The sequence below is a fragment of the Canis lupus genome, chromosome 29 (assembly GCF_011100685.1).
Source record: "Canis lupus familiaris isolate Mischka breed German Shepherd chromosome 29, alternate assembly UU_Cfam_GSD_1.0, whole genome shotgun sequence".
In the NCBI taxonomy this organism is placed as follows: Eukaryota; Metazoa; Chordata; class Mammalia; order Carnivora; family Canidae; genus Canis; species Canis lupus.
In genome coordinates, this window is record NC_049250.1 from 35,880,234 (window position 1) to 35,886,986 (window position 6,753).

Genomic DNA, 6,753 nt, shown 5'->3' on the forward strand with positions numbered 1-6,753 from the left:
ATAATATATGCAGTTTACCCTGAAGAGATATGGATTGGTATGATGAGCATCTGGTCAATAATTTATATGTGCTACTTCTTTACTTCTAAATTTATTGTTTTAATCACATCTACTAATAGTTATTGAATGCCTAGCATATTCCAGGTGCTGTCAGTTGATAAAATGCCTTAGGTAAATTTGCTTCTAGAATTATCAACTGAATGTATTTTCATTATCCTTGTCAAAATGTTTTGTCCACAGTAAATCATGAAGACCTGTAAGTCGCAAACTGTATATATTTACCCTTTGACTATCAAAGCTAGCATAGATGTAAAAAATAAAAAGGGCCCCTTGATAAAAATCGTAGAAATTATTTTAGTTACAAAAAAAAAAAAAAACTGTTAGCAATTATTTCTGACATACCGGCTACGCATAGTTTCTGAGCACAGAGAGGGAAAGATGCTGTGCCACACTCACTCTGTAACTCTGCCTCAACACAGCCGAAACTGTGACCACTGGCTTTGCATGCTTCAGGTAATATTAACAATGTTCTCTTTATATTAATAATTAAAAGATACCATGCTACATGCATGGTACATGCATACCAGACACCATGCTAAGCACTTTAAGCATCTTATTTTATTTAACCTTCACAACAAGTCTTCCAGTTGGGAATGTTTATACCCACTTCACAAATGGAAAAACCAAAGGTCAAAAAGACTAAAAGTAAATCCACCAAGGTCATACCAAATAGTATATCTAAGATTAGAACCCAAAACTATCTTACTCCAGAGACCAAGCTCTTAAAGACTACGTTCAGTAGGGACACCCACATTCATTGGGACTCCTCAAAGAACACATCCACATGTGGGACGCCCCAAAAGATTCAGCATTTGGATACTTGCCTCAGGTTAACTGCCTGAAACATCCTTTTGAATGCACGATTTAGGGGAATGAGGAACCACAGGCTACCATCATGCCCAAAAGGATGCACCGTATCCCGATCACAAGGGAGAATCAATGTCATTTAAAGAGCTACTGAGGGTGAGCACGGAGGTGGCAACTAGGAGACAGTGAAAGCACCACATTTCTTCACTTGGTCACATAAACGTGAAAAGAAATCCCCCACTAATAGTTTTTGATTGCTCAGCCTCTAGCCTAAGGATGGCTGGAAAAGATAAATGACTCATCTTGCTCCCAGGGGACACTACTACTCTTTTGGTTGTATCAGCTTATTGTGTAGGTAATTTTTGAGAAATACAAGACTCACAAAATATAACAAGAGGGGGGAAAATAAATTCCTAGGTGATCTTAAGCAGGTTTAGCAGAGTCATAGAGGCACAGAGATAGGAGAGTATGGAAAAAAAATACTGAGGCCTTAAATATAAATATATATATAATATATAAATATATAGATAAATAAATATATAATATATTACTTATATAAAATATAAATATATTATATTTATATATATAATAGAAACAAAAAACAGTATTTAGGTTTTGTAACGTAAATTCTTAGGGAGATAGGTGAATAATGATACCCTAAAAATAACTCAAATAAGAATCCCCAAAACACATCTGCATGATTCCAAGTTCCTTGAGCTATAGAAAAACAACTGTAATTGGATCGCATTAAGAAAGTCTCTTTTATTTGAATTTACTTTTTGAACAGATGTGTTGCTACAGACCTGAAGCTATCATTTTCAACCTTCACTTGGCTCCAGCTCCTAGTAACAGTCAAATGGATTTGGTTCCGTCTGTATGTCACAACAATGACATCCAGTGGCCTGCTCACTGAAGTGCATTTTCAGGGAAAAATTATACAATATCCTTTACAAAAGTAATGAACATTTTAGCACTTAAAGTTTCCAAAGGTCATCTCTCGTATGCATCTTCATAAGGTATGAAAGGGTAGAGTGAAGAATTGTCCTCTTCAAGGGATTACGCTCTGTGTTCATGATGAACACTTCTATGAAGCTGAAGAAATTCAGCACATAAACTGAGCCTGGAAATACAGCCAGATCTGGTAGGCCGTTACTGAAGTCATCATTTAAGCAGAAAAAAAAAAAAAAAAATTGGAATTCCTAGTAACTCACTTTTATACTCCCATTTATGTATTAAGGCAGAGGAAAGGGATCCCTGGGTGGCGCAGCGGTTTGGCGCCTGCCTTTGGCCCAGGGCGTGATCCTGGAGACCCGGGATCGAATCCCATGTCGGGCTCCCGGTGCTTGGAGCCTGCTTCTCCCTCTGCCTATGTCTCTGCCTCTCTCTCTCTCTCTGTGACTATCATAAAAAAAAAAAAAAAAAAAAATTAAAAAAAAAAAGGCAGAGGAAAATGTTTGATTAATCATTTCTCTTTTTTTTTTTGTTTCTTTCTTCAACCTATAGTTTCTAGTATATGTGGTTCTGAAACTTAGATTCTACACAGTAGCATAGTGTTTCTCTTTAAGATGAAAAAAAAACAAAAAACAAAAAACAAAAATCAGGGACGCCTGGGTGGCTCAGCGGTTGAGCATCTGCCACTGGCTCAGGGCATGATCTCAGGGTCCTGGGATTGAGTCCCACAATGGGCTCCCTGCAAGGAGCCTGCTTCTGCCTATGTCTCTGCCTCTCTCTGTGTCTCTCATGAATAAGTAAATAAACTCTTTTTTAAAAAAGATGAAAAAAAATAGAAACATTTAGGGAAGGGTTTCGGTTAAAGAATTAACACAGCTTTCTGGGGAGTAACTATATATAATCCCAGAATACAGTTGGCACAATGGAAGAATCTAGTCCATAGTTTTCTTGCATTGTGGAGATTTTTTAGTTGGCAAGTGTACATATTCAGGGAGAGATTTCACTACACAAGGTGGGTTTTTGTTGAGTTTCTCTTGTTTTTGTTTTGTTTTACACTGTGAGGAGCTGAAGTTGAAACCTCCAAGAACCAAGCTTATACGTCGGCTAAACTGCAATATGTGGGTATCTGTATGACGTTGTAGATGGTGGTATCACTGTCCTAGCCCATTTCTGAAGCAGTAGTACAAAAGCGAGAGTAAATCAGATAAGTGTGGTCCCAGTAAAGAGTGTCTTGTTTCAGTTATATGCACATGTAACATAATCATCACTAATGGCATCTTTCCAACATTAATTAAATCAAGGTCTTACACAATATCTGATACTGTGCCATTTGTGAGGGGGAGGGTATGAATCAAGGGACAGACTACCAAGAAAATCACAATGTCTTGGGTTAATGGAAGTAACCAATGTCATCTGCCTCTGTGTCCTCTGGTTCTGAGGTCACCCTTTTTTTGTTTACAAGTTGGCTCAAGCTCCCATGCCACATAGTGAGGAAATACGCCATCCCTCATATCCCTTCCCCCTACTCATACTTCCAAATTATCCTTGTAGGGCCTAAATTTATCTTATTTACCTCTTGTTATCATATCCTGCCTCTGCTGAATTCTTTCTACTTCTCTGCACCTGCGGCTCTTCTTCACTCTCATCGCATGAAAAATAAGCAACTGAAAAGCAGGAGCCCTTTCTTAAAGTCCTGCTCCTCATTCTGCCCCCAGTATCTAAACTAGGACTTGGTTCTTGGCAGTCACAATAGCCTCTCGTTTATTAATTCAAGCAATTCAGCAACCACCTATTCTCTCCTTCCAGACCCCGCCCTTAAGCCCCACCTTTTCATGCCCAAGGGACATAATTATGTCACCAGGATACTCTCCCCATTACTCACATATGATGTGTGTGAAACACACCTAGACGTCGTGGGCTGATCTACCAAAAGCTAACCTTGACCTCTTCAACATAGTAAGAAAAAGAAAGTCACCCTGGAGCAGATCTGAAGGACCCATTTTAGAAAAATAAGCCTCCTCATCCTGCACAACAATCGGAGATCTCAGTGTAGGTCAGAGCAGAAGGTATGAGGGCCAGGGGACCCTTGGGAAGGAACCAGTGGTGTGCTCATAAAGCGTAACAACGGACTCTCGCCCATGTTGGTTAATCTCATCACTTCTCTTAAGGAGTAAGATGAATAGAGATCAATACTGGAACTTAACTCATTTGTTGATGATGTGAACAACCGTTTTGCTAAACAAGATAATAGTTTTCAAACACCAAGGAATAGTTTGTGTGCTTCTCTCAACGCAAAGACGATAGACACAACACACTGTTCAATTTAATCTGCATTATTAACATTTTCTCCATCACTTACGTCTAGACCAAAGGTCAGCAAATTGTAGCCTGCAGGTGACATCCAGCCTACCATGTATTTTTGTAAGCAAAGTTTTATTGGAATGTAGCCACACTCATTGTCCAAGCACTGCCCAGGGCTGCTCACAAGCTACACTGGCAGAGTCAGGCAGTTGGGACAGAAACCATATGGTCTGCAAAGCCTAAAGTATTTATTTTTACTATTTTTTAATAAATTTATTTTTATTGGTGTTCAATTTGTCAACATACAGAATAACACCCCAGTGCTCATCCCGTCAAGTGCCCACCTCAGTGCCTGCCACCCAGGCACCCCACCCCCCCCGCCCACCTCCCCTTTCACCACCCCTAGTTGGTTTCCCAGAGTTAGGAGTCTTTCATGTTCTGTCTCCCTTTCTGATATTTCCCACTTATTTTTTTCTCCTTTCCCCTTTATTCCCTTTCATTATTTTTTATATTCCCCAAATGAATGAGACCATATAATGTTTGTCCTCCTCCGATTGACTTATTTCACTCAGCATAAAGTATTTACTATCTGGCTCTTTACAGATAAAGTTTGCCAACCCATTCTGTACTCTCTCCATTTCTGGCACCTTCTCTCCTTGATCTTAGGTATCAACACACTCCTCAGGCTGATCAAAGTCCCTGCTGCTCCCAGTGACAGCCAAATCCTTCTATTGCTTCTCTGACCTCATTTTCACCCATAAAATGTTTGCTTTCATCTATTTTAACTAAAACTTGAGGACTAGATTATATAATTATTTTATAGTAAGTTTTAACTGTATTAGATTTAATCCTTGTACTTTTAAAAAAGGAGGTGGCAGCTTGTTAAAGAAATCTTATAACATCTGAAGAGCGTCAGTATGTTTATAGCACCACCAACCATGTTCCTGTCTCCTCAGCTCCTATCACAGACTGTCTAGAGAACAATAATAGAATGGACAGTGAGCCAGAGCCATCTACACCTCTGAGGACCCATTTCTGAAAGGAAGTTACTTTCTATCAATTCTCTGTGATGGGACGCCTGGGTGGCTCAGCGGTTGAGTATCTGCCTTTGGCCCAGGGCATGATCCTGGAGTCCTGGGGTCAAGTCCCACATCGGGCTCCCTGCATGGAGCCTGCTTCTCCCTCTGCCTGTGTCTCTGCCTCTCTCTCTCTCTCTGTGTCTCTCATGAATGAATAAATAAAATCTTAAAAAAAAATTATCTGTGAAAACAATAAGAGACTAGGTCTAGCTTTAAGTACTATTTTAAATGAAATTTGGTTCTTGTATCTCCTTATTTCCTTTTCTAAGGCTTTCTCCTACTTCTCTATTTTCTGGGTAAAGATTTTACAGGAATATTCAGATATTAAATCTTTCATATTTACATTTTATATGAAATAAGGTTATCAAACCTTAAAAAAAAAAGTCTCTTTCTCTTAAATCTCCATAACCTGATGGCTTCATTTAGAGGTTTAAGTTATGTGTATGCGTTCTCTTATAATTATTTACATTTTTTAAAAGGACCTTGTTTACTTTAGATCATTTAAAAAGTTCAAAAAACAAAAAGGAATTGAGAGGTAGCTGGGTGGCTCAGTGGTTGAGCCTCTGCCTTCCACTCAGGTTGTGCTCCTGGGATCCTGGGATCGGGTCCCACATCAGGCTCCCTTAGGGGAGCCTGCTTCTCCCTCTGCCTGCTTCTCTATGTGTCTCATGAATAAATATTAAATCTTAAAAAAGTGAATTGAAAACCCACATTCAGAAATAGTCATCATGAAATGTGAAGAGTATAGCTATAGTCTCTTCTCTATAAAGGCACACACTCAAAGGAATGTGTCACATACAGCTATCATTATTATTTTAGACACTACTATTTTCACTTAGCTTTATATAGTGAAGATCTTTCAATGTCATTGAATATTCTTCTACAAAATAATTTGAATTGGCTATTCAGAATTTGAATGTATAGCTAGACCATGATGAATTTTTTTTAAATAGCTTTATATACGTTATTTCATGTTTAAAAATATTTTATACACTGCAGGAAATGTCCTAAGCATCCACCCAGTAAGCATTTCCTGAAGAAAATCAAGAATTAGGTATCTTTTGATATGAACTGACTTTTTTTTTAAAAAAAGACTTTATTTATTTTAGAGAGAGAAAGAGAGAGTGCACTCATAAGCGGTGGGGTGGGAGGAGGCAGAGAGAGAAGAGGGAAGAAGCAGACTCCTGGCCGAGCAGGGAGCCTGATACAAGGCTTGATCCCAGAACCCTGGGATCATGACCTGAGCTAAAGGCAGATGTTTAACCGACTAAGTCACCCAGGTACCCCCAAATTGACTTTTATTTTATATATATATTTTTTTAATTGAAGTTCAATTTGCCAACATATAGTCCAAATTGACTTTTTATACAAATTGTTAAATTGCCTTCCCAAAATATAGTATTGTGATAATAGTAATGATCTCTGAAGTGGAATTATGGGTGGTTTAGATTTCCTTTTTATTATTATCAAACTTTCCAATGTTTTCTATAATGAACCAGTTGAGATACCCAGGATATTCAGGAGCCTCTCTCTTAATAGATAGATATATACATAC